Consider the following 15,351-nt stretch of genomic DNA (forward strand, 5'->3'; position numbering starts at 1 on the left):
GCTGGGTGTTCTACATTTTATCCAGCAATCCTCCACCACACCCATTTCACCTCTGGACACATACAGCTCTGCCAGGTTTCCCAGCTTTCTTTGTAGGTAGGTATGGCCTATGGCTAAGTTCTAGCCCCAATCCTCTCAGGCACAGTCTTCTTTTTCTTTCTAGTTGGGAATCCACGTGGTGAAGGTGGCAGAAACACAAGATGGAAGTGAAAGAATGGACATTTTTTTAAGCTGTCTGTTTTATCTCAACTCCCTAAGGTTTCCCTCCCAGTAATGGGAACAAAGCCCTTAAAGCTGTTCCAGGAAACAGCCCCAAACAGAGAGTAAAAGAGTAATTGGAGCAAGATAGTATTCAGGCAGTTAAGACACCAGAATCTACACCCTGTTGTAAAACAGCGTGAAACATGTTGTATGTTATCAGCAAACCCAGACCCCCTTTGAAATTTCCCGGCAGCTTTGTTCCCCTTTTCCCTTTCATGTGCGACCCCTCCGGATGTGTGGTCTCTGCCTTTATAAACCTACAAGATTTTCTGCTAGGGACTCGACTCCTCGAGTCGGGTCCCAGTGCGCTGGAATAAACACCTCTTGCGGTTTGCATCAAGTGACGCCTCCTGCGGTTGATTGGGGTTGCCATCCATCCATGGGACAGAGTTGGGGTTTCCTTTTTGGGAGCCTTACAGAAGGAGCCTGGGGACCAAGATCATCCGTGGAGCAAGAGCTGCACAAGAGAATTACCGAGGGAAACTGCACACTGCAAACACAGAAGAACGATTATTTGAATAAGAAATACATTTTTACTGTGCCAATAAGAATAGAGGTGCGTTTATTATATTAGATAGTGTACCTTAACCAGCACAGAACACGGGTACCTTAAAGTGGAGTGCCCTAATAGAAACCTAAAATTTGTAACATCAGCTTAGTGGAACAGCAGTGGGAAATAAGAAGAGAGATGCTCACTCATAAATGGGTGCAGATGTTGTACAGTGACAAAATTTGATAAATTGTCACTTGAAGTAATGTAGGTGAATAATGGCATACCTATTAAGTTAATGAGTTTACAGTTCTAGAGCAGAGAAGTGTACCCCCCCATTGGTTTTTTATTTATTTATTTTGTCCTCTGCCCCTTTGGAAATCTGATGAAGCAATGGTCCACATTATAGACTAATATTTTCTAGTGTGCAAAATAAAATACATCAGACTATAAGATAACCAATTATATCAACAAATACTTCCCAAACTATGCTCTAAGAGCAAATAGTGATATACTGTAATACTTATTAAACAGCAAAATTGAGGGACAAATAAAGGTTCATTCTATCAACTTGACTGGACCATGGGAGGACCAGATATATAGATGGATAGGTATACATGCATCCACATGTTACCAGCTCAGTTCATTCTTAGAAAGAATCAGAGGAAGGCACCATTGTGACTCCTTACTGGGATTTCTTACTCAAGCAGAAGGGAGATGCAGCATTGGCTGAGAGAGACTCAAGCTGGCTCCCTGAATATAGAGGGGAGCTAGGTTTTACTGGTGTATGAGGATTTTAGAGGTGGGCTAGCCTCCAGGAATTTTAATTGACTTTGGGCACATTTCCTAGGGGGGTTTATTTGCAGGTCCTGTGCAAGAACTGGAGCCTTGAGGGAGGGAAGAGTGCTCCGTCTGGAGCCACAGGGGCCATCTCTGCCTGTGGTCAGGATGAGTGGCTGGAGCTATTGGGAGAACACACATCACACAAGGAACACGTTAAGGTTCCCGGGAACTTGCTGTTTCAGTCACTCCCCCAGTTTCATCCTTGATGTTGTTGTTTGTCCTGAGTGCTAAGCCACTAAGTTATGGTGAGGCTCCTGGATTTAATGATGCGCTTGGTTTTTCAGGCTGATAAGACTGTTGAGAGTGAGTGAGTGGGGGGCTGGGGAAAGTGTGCATCATGTTCTTGAAAGCCAACAAGCCTTGAGCTAAGGTCCCTGGAGTGCATTGAACTTTTTTTTTTTTTTGTACCAGGGATTGAACCCAGGGGTGCTCTACCACTAAGCCACATCCCCAGCCCTTTTTATTTTTTATTTTGAGACAGAGTCTCACTAAATTACTTAAGGTCTCACTAAATTGTTGAGGCTGGTTTTGAGCTTGTGATCCTCCTGCCTCAGCCTCTTGAGTAGCTGGGATTACAGGTGTGCATCATCACATCCAGCTCTTTTTTCTTCTTTTCTTTTTTTTTTCTTCCTTTGACACTACTGGAAATGGAAGTCAGGGCCTTGTACATGCTGCTGAGTAAATGCTCAACCACTGAGCCACACCCCAGTACCTCTACACCCCAAATATTAAGGGATAAGATAGAAAAAGCCTGAGTGATAGAACCAGTAAAGCTACACCGTACAAAGTAAGCTACACTGCTAGCTATGTAGCAATTAGATTAAGGATGCTCCCTTCTCTGCCAAGCCTTAAGGTACCCTCTTTAAGGTGAAAGATTTAGGTGAAATAGCAAATCACAGAGGTGAAGAAGTAAAGAAGTAAGTCAGCTTTGAGAACTAGATTTTGTCAGCACAAAAACACCAGGCAGAACGCAAACTTCACGAATCATTTCAGCTGTTTATTCAGGAACAGGGGGTGCAGGGATGAAATGGTGCCTGTGGACCCACTTTCCTAGTGGAAAATGAGCCACTGAACAAAGAAGGGGACTAGGTTTATATAGGTTATTTTGAGGGGTGGTCTAGTGTGCATATCAGTTTTCTTGGGCACCCGGAAATTTGAACTTTTTTGGGTCAGGGGGTCTGTGGGCAGTGTCTGGAGAGGGTTTACTTTGGAGGAGATTAATGCCTCCTAAAGACTTTTTTTGGGGGTGATAAAACACCTCCTCCCTGTCTGCAGTAGGCACCTAGAAAACATTTGTCTTGGGAGATGAGGGCTTTTTTTTTTTTTTTTTTTTTTGCAGTGCTGGGGATGGAACCCAGAGATTTGTGCTTGCAATGCAAGCACTCTACCAACTGAGCTATCTCCCCAGCCCTGGCCTTCTTTTTCACTCCCTTTCCTAAAGCTTCATTATTTTGGGGATTTCTCATTCTCCATGTCCATTAGATTTAGATATGGCTGTCCACTTTAGCAAATAAGAATATAGGATTATACACACACACACACACACACACACACACACACACACACACACTTGTACATACTGGGGATTGAACCCAGGGGCACTCAACCACTGAGCTAAACTCCCAACCCTTTTTATTTTTTGTTTCAGACAGTGTCTTATTAAGTTGTTGAAGTTGGTCTCCAATTTGGGATCCTCCTTCCTCGGCCTCTCAAGTCACTGGGATTACAGGCATGTGCCACCATATCACAACAGTATACACAATATTTTATCTGGCAACTCTAGGTCTAGAAATAAATTTTTGAGTCACTACTAGTACATGAATCTTTCTGAAAGCAAATAAGATAGAAACGTACCAACTTTTTGAGGAGACTATTTTGATAAAGAAACCATAACCCTGGTCAGGTGTAGAGTACTTGCTTAGCATGCTCAAGGACCTGGTTCAATACCCAGCACTGAAAAGAAAAGAAACCATAAGCCTGACTATAAAGGCTTTTGCCCGCCCAGGAAACTTAAAAACAACAGAAAGACTCCAAATTTGCATGGACAGGAAGCACACGAGTAAGACCTCCCAAGACAGCACGTTCCCCAGTGCCTATTGCAGATGTGGCCATCAGGATGTGACCAAGGAAGAGCCTCTCAGAAGATGGAGCCAGGGGCAAGGAGCTCTTCCGGATGGCAGGATCATGGTGTAGTCAAGGCAATTCTTCCAGCCCAAGGTAGAAGAGTCAGTTCCTGCCCAGCAGGTTTTCTATTTGCTAAGGAGGACAATTACATCTCCCATTCTTCCTTTTCCTGAGTAGGAGTTTTTTTTTTTTTTTTGTATCCAAATGGGAAACATGTTGTTTCTCTGTTTGTACATGGAGTCAAGGCATACCATTTGTGTAATCATAAATTTACATAGGGTAATGTTGTTTGATTCATTCTGTTATTTTTTCCCTTCCCCCCATCCCTCCTACCCCTCTTTTCCTTCTATACAGTCCTTCCTTCCTCCATTCTTACCACCCTCCTTAACCCTAACCCTAAACCTAACCCTAACCCTAATGCTAACCCCTCCCACCCCCATTATATGTCCTCATCCACTTACCAGCGAGCTCATTCATCCTTTAGTTTTTTGAGATTGGCTTATCTCACTTAGCATGATATTCTCCAATTTCATCCATTTGCCTGCAAATGCCATAATTTTATCATTCTTTATGGTGGAGTAATATTCCATTGTATATATATATATATATGCCACAGTTTCTTTATCCATTCATTAATTGAAGGACATCTAGGTTGGTTCCACAATCTGGCTATGGTGAATTGAACAGCAATGAACATTGATGTGGCTGTATCTCTGTAGTATGCTGATTTTAAGTCCTTTGGGTATAGGCTAAGGAGTGGGATAGCTGGGTCAAATGGTGGGTCCATTCCAAGCTTTCTGAGGAATCTCCATACTGCTTTCCAGAGTGGCTGCACTAATTTGCAACCCCACCAGCAATGTATGAGTGTACCTTTTTCCCCACATCCTCGCCAACACCTATTGTTGCTTGTGTTCTTGATAATCGCCATTCTAATTGGGGTGAGATGAAATCTTAGGGTAGTTTTGATTTGCATTTCTCTTATTACTAGAGAGGTTGAACATTTTTTCATATATCTGTTGATGGCTTGTACATCTTCTTCTGTGAAGCGTCTATTCATATCTTTAGCCCATTTGTTGATTGGATTATTTGTATTCTTGGTGTAGAGTTTTTTGAGTTCTTTATATATTCTGGAAATTAGCGCTCTATCTGAAGTATGAGTGGCAAAGATATTCTCCCACTCTGCAGGCTTTCTCTTTGCATTACTGATAGTTTCCTTTGCTGAGAGAAAGCTTTTTAGTTTAAATCTATCCCAGTTGTTGATTCTTGCTTTTATTTCTTGGGCTATGGGAGTCCTGTTAAGGAAGTCTGATCCTTAGCCCACAAGTTGAAGATTTGGACCTACTTTTTCTTCTATAAGATGCAGGGTCTCTGGTCCCATTCCAAGGTCCTTGATCCATTGTGAGTTGAGTTTTGTGCAGGGTGAGAGATATGGGTTTAGTTTCATTCTGTTGCATATGGATTTCCAGTTTTCCCAGCACCATTTGTTGAAGAGGCTATTTTTTCTCCATTGCATATTTTTGGCACTTTTGTCTAGTATGAGAAAATTGTATTTATTTGGGTTTGTGTCCGTGTCCTCTATTCTGTACTATTGATCTTCCTGTCTATTTTGATGCCAATATCATGCCGTTTTTGTTACTATTGCTTTGTAGTATAGTTGAAGATCTGGTATTGCAATACTCCCTGTTTCATTCTTCCTGCTAAGGACTGCTTTAGCTATTCTGGGTTTCTTATTTTTCCAGATGGATTTCATAATTGCTTGCTCTATTTCTGTAAGGTACATCATTGGGATTTTAATTGGAATTGCATTGAATCTGTATAGCACTTTTGGTAGTATGGCCATTTTGACAATATTAATTCTGCCTATTCAAGAACACGGGAGATCTTTCCATCTTCTAAGGTTTTCTTTAATTTCTTTCTTTAGCATTCTGTAGTTCTCATTGTAGAGGTCTTTCACCTCTTTTATGAGATTGATTCCCAAGTATTTTATTTTTTTCGATGCTATTGTGAATGGGGTAGTTTTCCTAATTTCTCTTTCTGAAGATTCATCGCTTATGTATAAAAATGCATTGGATTTATGAGCATTGATCTTGTAACCTGCTACTTTACTGAATTCACTTATGAGTTCTAAAAGTTTTCTGGTGGAATTTCCAGGTTCCTCTAAATATCTAATCATGTCATCAGCAAATAAGGATAGTTTGAGTTCTTCTTTTCCAATTCGTATCCCTTTATTTTCTTTGGTTTGTCTAATTGCTTTGGCTAGAGTTTCAAGGATGATGTTGTTCCAGGCCCTTCTAGCTTTAGGGTCTGGATTGAAAAATCTGCTGGTATTCTTATTGGTTTCCCCCTGAATGTAATTTGATTCTTTTCTCTTACGGCCTTTAAAATTCTGTCTTTATTTTGTATGTTAGGTATTTTCATAATAATGGTGTGGGTCTGTTGTAATTTTGTATATTTGGAGTCCTATAAGCCTCTTGTACTTGGTTTTCCATTTCATTCTTCAGATTTGGGAAATTTTCTGATATTATTTCATTGAATAGATTGTTCATTCCTTTGGTTTGTTTCTCTAAGCCTTCCTCAATCCCAATAATTCTTAAATTTGGCCTTTTCATGATATCCCATAATGCTTGTAGATTCTGTTCATGATTTCTTACCATCTTCTCTGTTTGGTCAACTTTGTTTTGAAGGCTAAATATTTTGTCTTCAATGTCTGAGGTTCTGTCTTCCAGGTGTTCTATCCTATTGGTTATGCTTTCTATGGAGTTTTTAACTTGGTTTATTGTTTCCTTCATTTCAAGGATTTGTTTGTTTGTTTGTTTTTCAGTATCTCTAACTCTTTATTGAAATGATCTCTTGCTTCCTGTATTTGCTTTTTTAACTGTTGATTGGTGCAATCATTTAATGCCTGCATTTGCTCTTTCATTTCCTCCTTCAATGCCTGCATTTGCTCTTTCATCTCCTCATTTGCTTCCCTGATTGTTTTAATTATGTACATTCTGAACTCCCTTTCTGACATTTCTTCTGCTATGCTGTCATTGGGTTTTATTGATATAGTATCTAGGTTTGTTTGGGACATTTTCTTCCCTTGTTTTCTCATATTGGTCAGATGTCAATGGGACTCTGTGATATTGCAGATTTCCTCTATTGGCTTATAGTGTCCCTGTAGATTTCCAGTATATCACCTCCCAGCCTTCAGTAGCCTGAAGTGTTGGAGGAACTTGATAATGCAGTGCTTCTGAACAAAGCTGCCCCTAGCCCGCTACTGGTTCCAGGGCTTGGAGCTGGCTCTGTGCAGAAAGGCTCTCACTGGGCGGTCTGCTCCAAGAAGCTGGCCGTAAAAGGAGTCTGCCACTGGAGGGAGCAGGGCTGCTTGGGGAAGTCCCTGGCTGCCCTGTCCTGGTCCCTGAAGCTGCCTGTGGGCAGGAGCTCGCCACTGGCTCCGGGACTTGGAGCTGGTTCTGTGCAGAAAGGCTCTCACTGGGAGGCCTGTCCCAAGAAGCTGGTCGTGTGGGAGGAACCCACTGCCGGAGGGAGCAGGATTACCTGGGGAAGACTCTAGCTGCCGTGCCCTGCTCTGAGAAGCCGCCCCTATCTGGGCCTGCCACCCAGGCCGAGCTTCACCCGGTGGAGGAGACTCACCCCCTGGCTCTATTTTAGTCCGAGTCTCTCAATGCCTCCCCTTCTTGAATCCTGGGTTCTGGAGCGACTGGAGATGCAGTCACCTCTAGTCCACCATCTTGGATCCAGGAGTTGTTTTTGTTTGTTTTCATTTTATAGATAGCATGTCCTAACTCCACCATAGTATGCAAGGGAGAGGAGAACAATTTACAGAACGGTTTCCTATTTCAAAAGTCCTTGGTGCTAGGTGCCTATGGTGGCCAACACCCATAATCCCAAGGGCTCGGAGACTGAGGCAAGTTCAAGGTCAGCCTCAGCAACATAGTTAGGGTCTAAGCAACTTACTGAGACTCTGTCTCAAAATAAAATACAATAAAAGGACTGGGAATGTGGCTCAATGGCTAAGTGCCCCTGGGTTCAATTCCTGGTACAAAAAAAAAAAAAAAGTCTGGTTTATAATCCCAGTGACTCCAGAGGATGAGGCAGAAGGAGTGAAAGTTCAAGGCTAGCCTCAGTAATTAATTTAGCAAGTCCCTAAGCAACTTAGTGAGACCCTGTCTCAAAATAAAATGTAATAAGAGGACTGGGAGTGTGATTCAGTGGTAAAGTGCCTCTATGTTTAATCCTCTGTACCAAACCGAGGGAGAATCATTGGACCATCAACAGCCATATTCATCCCTAATGGTAATATTGTATATCCCCTAGAGATCTGGGTTTTTTTTCTACTTATGATTTATTTATTTGCAGTATTGGGGAATTAACATGGTACTCAGGGCCTCCTGCATGCTGGGCAAGCACTATCACTGAGCTACACCCCCAGTCCAAAGTCTCAGATTTTGAGCTTGACCCAATGGCAAAATGGGACTTTGGATTGTCTGCCTGGGTCAGGAAAGAGAAGAGTATGTTCTATGTATGGTAAAGGGGTGAAACAGATGTGGGTGACATGAAGAGTGGACTGTGGCAGAGTCCTTTTCTCCCTGGGCACATAAGTAGACTACATTTCCTAACCTCCTTTGCAGTTAAGTATGGCCATGTGTCTGAGTAATATAGTAACTCCTTGCCTGATCCATAAAAACCTCCCAGGAGGAATTCTTCCTGCTTTTCCTCCCTTTGTGATGTAGAGGGTGATAACCTTGGAAATCACATACTGAAGATGGCAGAGGCATTGATGGAACTTGGGTAGCTGCATTGCCACCCAGAGGAGAGCTGCCCAAAAGAACCACCCAGCTGCGAGCACATGCCTTGACTAGTAGGAGAGGGAAGAGTATTTTAAACCACTGAGATTTTGAAGACTCACCTAAGGCATGGTTCTCAAAGTGTGGTCCCCCAGAGCAATAGCATTAGTATCACCGATGACTCGTTAGAAATCCAGATTCTCAGTTACTACTCCAGACCTGTGGAATCAGAAACACTGGGGGTGGGGCCCAGCAAGCCCTCTGGATGATTCTGATATGCTGAAGTCTGAGAACCACTGATCTAAGAAAACAAATAATGTAGACTAATAAAACACCCAAGTAGGCAGCCATTAAAGTTGATCAGCCCATTATTGCCCTTGTTTCTCACAGGTACCAGGCGTTGCTGGGGTCCACTGCTGTAATTCTACTGGCAGAAGATTCTGGTATGCTCTGAACCCTGATCTCAGCCCAGGCCATGCAGACCCTTGAGGAAGTATGTTTATATGGGGTTGTTTCTCACAGGGTTCTCTTAGTGCTTGGTTTTCCCAGATCTCAGCATCCACGAATTCATGAGCCAGACACCACAGGAGGACTGTGTCAGTTGGTGTGATCAGCTCATCCTAGTATACCTGGGATTTTCCTGGGGTCACCATTGAAAGCCTCTTTTCCCAGGAAACCACCCAGTCCCAGTCAGTTTGGGTTGAAATATTCACCTTTGTAATCCAGGCCCTTTTTTCTCAAAAGAGTGACCCAAGGCTCAACAGGTCAAGCAACTTTTTTTGGTACCAGGGATTGAACTCAGGGGCACTTGACCACTGAGCCACATTCCCAGCCCTATTTTGTATTTTATTTAGAGACAGGTTTCACTGAGTTGCTTAGTGTCTGACTTTTGCTGAGGCCGGCTTTGAACTCTGATCCTTCTACCTCAGCCTTCTTCCCCAGTCGCTGGGATTACAGGTGTGCACCACCATGACTGGCAGATCAAGCAACATTGTATTTTCAATTTTCAAACATAAAAAATTTTCCTAGACAGGTGATTCACTCACCCTTCAAGCTAGAGGCCCGATTGCCTCTGGGCGGGGGGGGGGGGGGGGGGGGGGGGGGGGGGGGGTGTTTCTGCATACTCCCTTTAGTGGGTGTGTGATTATTGAGGAGGTCACTTAAGCATCAGTGGAGGGTTTGCCCTCCTAAAGGTGAGCAAGGTAACTTTCTAGCCCTTAACCTCACTCAAGCAGGACCCACGTTTTCTGGTTAAATATCTCCTCCATACTTAAGCCTAGCAGAGAATATGTTATACGCACCCTGATTCCTTAAGACAAGGCAAAATGTTAATTCTGGCATGGATTATATACAATGAGAGTTCAGGACAAGGAAAGATAGAGGTTTATGTTCCCTAAATTTTTTCAAATCCCATTCAGAGCAGTTATCAATGGGGGCCTGGGGTGCATATGTAAATTAGGTGTGGATGATATTTTAATGTACAAATCCTCCATTGATATGCCCTGGGTAGGGGAGACCCCAGAGAACTTTGATTCATTTCTTTTATTTTGTTAATCATAACCTCAGAAGAGCAGGGGTTCTGAGCCTCTGCATTATTGACTTCCTAGGTCTGATAATTCTTTCTTGGGGTTGGGGAAGCTATCCTGTGGGTCGTAGGATATTTAGCAGCGTTCCTCTCCTTTACCCACTAAATGATGATAGTTTTCCATCCCCAGTTATGAAAACCAAAAGTATCTCCAGACTCTGCAAAATGTAAAGGTAGGGTTGCCAGAAAAGCTAAATATGTAGGGGATGTGCAATATGTGGGAAATAATTATACTAAAAATGTTGTTTTTCTAAGATCCAGATTTAACTGGACATGTGCATTTCTATTTGCTCAATCTGGCAATCCAGGTAGGGTTGTACTACCTTAGAGTAAGGCTGGGTATGGTTTATGAAATCCATAGATAAAAAATAAGATCAAGTACAATTTAATACAAGTATAATTTAATTTTATCTTACTAAAGATACACTTTAGACACATGCTTCAAAGAAAGACATTTTTAGGGTCTGGGGATGTAGTTCAGTGGGTGAACACTTGCACAGCATGGCTCAGGGCCCTGGTTTTAATTGCATTAAAAAAAAAAGACACTTTTCCATACATACTGTAAAGAAGCAGCCTGAGAAAAATTGTTTGAACAGTAGGGACTCAAATGTAACTAACACTCATGAAACAATATATAGATTTGCTGAAGGCAGGAACCTTGGTTGACATATTCCATCTATCTTAAACAGTGCCTGACATATAATAATCAATCATATAATAAGTATTTGTTGAATGAATGTATGAAAGCATTGGTAGTGTTAAGTGTGGGATGAAAATGTCCTTATAATCTGGGCAGAGGAGTGCATACCTGGAATCCTAGTGACCCAGGAGGCTGAGGCAGAAGGATCACAAATTCAGCAACTTAGTGAGTCCCATAGGTAACTTACCAAGACCTTGTCTCAAAATAAAAATAAAAAGGGCCAAGCATGTAGCTAGTGGTAAAGCACCCCTTGGTTAAATTCCCTAATACAAAAACATTTACTTTGTTTTGTTTTGGTTCTGGGGATGAACGAAAGTGTGCTCTACCATTGAGAGGACCACAGCCTGAGAGAGAGAGATGTGGTTAAGTGGGAAAGAGATGGGAATAAAATTGCTACCTATTCTTTTTCCTCTAAAAAAAGAAATGAAAGTCAAAGCATTTTCATTTGACTTTGACTTCAAATTCAGTACATTTAAATTGTGCTTTTGACTTTAAAATAATTTCAACAACGTGGGAATGAATTCAGGCAGATAAATGGCAATTCAATCAAGGCTGCCTTATGCCAAAGCCCCTCTCTACTACCTTTCTGGAGTTCCTTCCCTCACAGAGTGTGCAGGTTCTGATCCTGTGTGCTTCAAACGCATTAAAAACCCAGGGTTGTTTCCAGGACCAATTTCAGATTTTGGAATCAACTCTATTTTAAATAAGAGCTTCAGTATTCAGTGACATGAAGTTTTACCAACTCAGGGAGGGAACTTCTAGACTGCACTCAAATGGTTTGGATTTATCTAGCATGCGAAGATTAAGCAGCCTCTTACTCTGTTTTACTCCCATTAGGTGACTACGTCATAAATAAGTGTCCCTTTGCAGACAGGAATGGTCACATTGGAAGATGACCTCATTACCTTGTCAGCTTGATAGCATCTTATAAGTGGCATTACAAAAACATGGACTACGAAGACAAATTTCCTGGGTTCAAATCCCAGCTCTGCTGCTTATTAGGCGTGTCATGTTTGGAGAAGTCGTTCAATGTCTGTGCCTTCATTTCATTATCTGTAAATTTATAATAATAATAGCATATACCTGATAGGGTTGTTATGAAGATTAAATGAATTACAACTTGTTTCTGTTTTTTGTTTTGTTTCAAGTACTGGAGATTGAACCAAGGTGTGTTCCACCACTGAGCTAATCCCCAACCATTTTTTATTTTGAGATACGTTCTTGCCAAGTTGCCAGGCCAGCCTTAATCTTGTGATCCTCCTGCCTCAGTCAAGTTAAATGAATTACAATTTGTAAAGGACTTTGATGCCTGGCATATAAATGTTTATTAAATTAAAAAGTAAAAAATTAAAATCATTAAAGTAGATTAAATGAGATGTTGTCCAACATCCCTTTGTGAGACTTTTTAGAGGCAGAATAGAAAACCTTCAGATCCTTATAATTATACTGTAGATGAGTATAAGCCTGGAGGAAGGGATCAGTGTAGAAAGACAGAATTGCTCTCAGGAGTTCCGTTGCCAACTACGATTCTGTTCAGTGACCACCCTACACTTGAAATGGCATTTAGACTTAAAGAATTCAAATCACTGTTACTGCATAAGTATTAAGTTGAAGGAGATTATAAATAAGAATCATTGTTTAAAAATCTATGATATTTCCAAATTTACTGGCTACAGGACGTAACTAGGCTAAAGGAACAAAGCGCATATGGGAGCTTGTGGGAGTGAGGTGAAGAGACTGGCACTGTGCTGTCCTCTAGTTGCCCAAGGACCACCAGAACCTTGAAAGGAGGATATGGCCAGGTGTTGGCATGCCTAAAATCCCAGCAACTGGGGAGGCTGACACAGGAGGATTGCAAGTTTAGGGCCAGCCTCAGCAACTTAGGCCGTAAGCAAGTTAGCAAGACCCTGTCTCAAAAATAAAAAGTAAAGGGCTGGGGATGTGGTTCCATGGTTAAGCACCCCCGGGTTCAATCCCCAGTACCAAAAACAAGAAAAGAAGAAAGAAAAGGAAAAGAGGACATGTAGCATATGGCCATGTGAATTCTAGAACACTGAGAGAGTGCCCAAAGCTGGGGGCAGTGGGGAGTATGGAAAGTTCTTTTCGAGGGAGATAGCATGGCATAAATGGTGGCTATGTGCAGGGTCTCTGGAGCCGCTGCTCAGCTGTTTTATCTCAACTAAATGACTTGCTGTATCTCTGCAGCAGAAAGTTTCAATTCCCCTTGACTGCTCTGGATTTGCTGCTCCTGAAGGCATTGGCAGTTAATCCTTGCCTCTGACTCTGTTTTCTAGGGAACCCAGGATAAAAGAAGTGTCATGGAGACAGAGGGCCCAGTCTCTCTGTGCTTCTGATTTCCTCATCTGTTCAAGAATTACATGATATAACAATAGACAAGTCCTTACGACAGTGCCCGGCACAGGATACCAACAGTGTGAATTTTGACCACGATTCAAGATTGGGGAAGCTCTTGTTTCCTCTCTATGTAGAAAAATTAGGTCTTAAGAAGAGAACTCTGCCACCAATCAGGCTATGCTATGATTGGGATTCTGGGGTCAGCTTCGTGCTGTGTCTGCAGGTCTGACTGAAGGACACAGAGGAGCAAGCACTTCACGAATCCAATACTGAGTGCGTCACGTTCCTGTTGTTGCTGTGGCAAATTCTGGAGTCTGAATAGGAGAAGGTTTTCTTGCCTTTTCCACCTTCTAGAGGCTGCCTGCATTCCCAGCCTTGGCCCTGCTGTATTCTTGACCTCTGCTTCGTCATCACATCTTCTTTCCCTGAATCTCCTGCCGTGCCCTTTTAAGATCTGTGTGATGACTTTGGGCCCAGCTGGATAATCTAGGACTATTTCCCCAACTCAAAATCTTTCATTTTCTTTTTATTTATTTATTTATTTTTATTTATTTTTTTGGTGGTGCTGGGGATTGAACCCAGGGCCTTGTGCTTGCGAGACAAGTACTCTACCAACTGAGCTATATCCCCAGCCCCAAAATCTTTCATTTTCTGAGCACATGATACAGACCTGTAATCTCAGCTACTCGGGAAAGAGGATAGAAAATTTGAGACCAGCCTGAGCAACTTAGTGAGATTCTGTCTAAAAATAAAAATTAAAAAGGACCGGGGACATAGCTCAGTGGTATAGTGCCCCAGATTCAATCCCCAGTTCTCCAACAACAGGAACAAAAAGTCCTTGATGTAATCACATCAGCAAAAAGCCATTTTACCATGTAGGGAACAGATTTGCAAGATCCAGAGATGATGTGGATATCTTTGGGAGGGAGGCATTGGTTACTCGTTACACTGGGCAAGGAACTTCTTCCTGATGTGTTTGGTTCATGTTTCTTTGAATTATATGTAGGCGATGTAGTTCATTTTCTCAATGATGCTCTTTTCCCAAAGAATAGCAGTGGGCAACCTGAATGCCATACCTGTTAAAGACAGGGGGGGCGGGGAGGGAGGAGAGGGGTACTTTTCTCTAATATGGATGAGGAAATAGTGATAAGAATAACTACATTTTTTGCCAGACACAGTGGCACACGCCTGTAATTCCAGCAGTTTGGGAGGCTGAGGAAGGAGGAGGAAGTTCAAAGTCAGCCTCAGCAACTTAGTGAGACCCTGTCTCAAAATAAAAAATAAAAAAAGGACTGCGAAGTGACTCAGAGGTTAAGCACCCCTGGGTTCAATCCCTGGTACCCCCCCACACCTACCCCACCCCCACCCCCCCGAAAAAAAAAGAATAGCTACTTTCTGAGAACATGTGTAGACTGTTCAAAACTCTGCAATGTTGGGGTTAGGGGTCAGTGGCAGAGTGCTTGCCTTGCATGCACTGGGCACTGGGTTCAAGCCACAGCACCACCAATGTAAATCCCCAGAACTCTGCAACGCTAAGGGCTTGATGACACCGAGGTCACAATAGCAACTCCCAAGACAAGTACAATTTTGGCAGAAAGTGACCTAGGTCCTGAAAGTGGGTTGCGTGGCCACTTCATGCTCTTGCATATCCTGCCAGATCACACATGACAGTGACATACGGTTGTGTTAGTCAAATACATAAGGACACAGGCTCGGAAGTCAGCCCAGCCCAGAACCTTGGCTCTGCTGGCTCTGCTATTCCAGACTGCCCTGGAAGTCTCGGTAGCGAGTAAGTGCAAGCTTCCTCTGTCCAAGGGGGACATCTAGAGGTTGCTTGCGATGCATCAGCTATCCCAGAAGCCTTTTCCAAACCTAAAGAGGTTATATTTATTTTTCCAGGTACAGTAGAAGTATATTTCAAGGTACAAAAGACTTTAAAAGAGAACAGTTATGAAGGACACTTGGGGACAATTGAGGAAATTTGTTGACAGAATGTTGGTGGATGTGATTGAGTTATAATATCAATTTCCTTTGTTATTTGCTCCTCTTCCTCCCTCTTTTTTTTTTTTTTTTTTTTTTTTTTTTTAAAGATGGGATCTCTCTGTTGCTCAGGCTGGTCCTGAATTCCTGGGCTCAAACGATCCTCCTACCTCGACTTCCTAAGTGGCTGGGACTACAGGTGCACACCACTGCACCTGGTCCA

The sequence above is a fragment of the Sciurus vulgaris genome (genome assembly GCF_902686455.1).
Source record: "Sciurus vulgaris genome assembly, chromosome: 12".
Taxonomy (NCBI): Eukaryota; Metazoa; Chordata; class Mammalia; order Rodentia; family Sciuridae; genus Sciurus; species Sciurus vulgaris.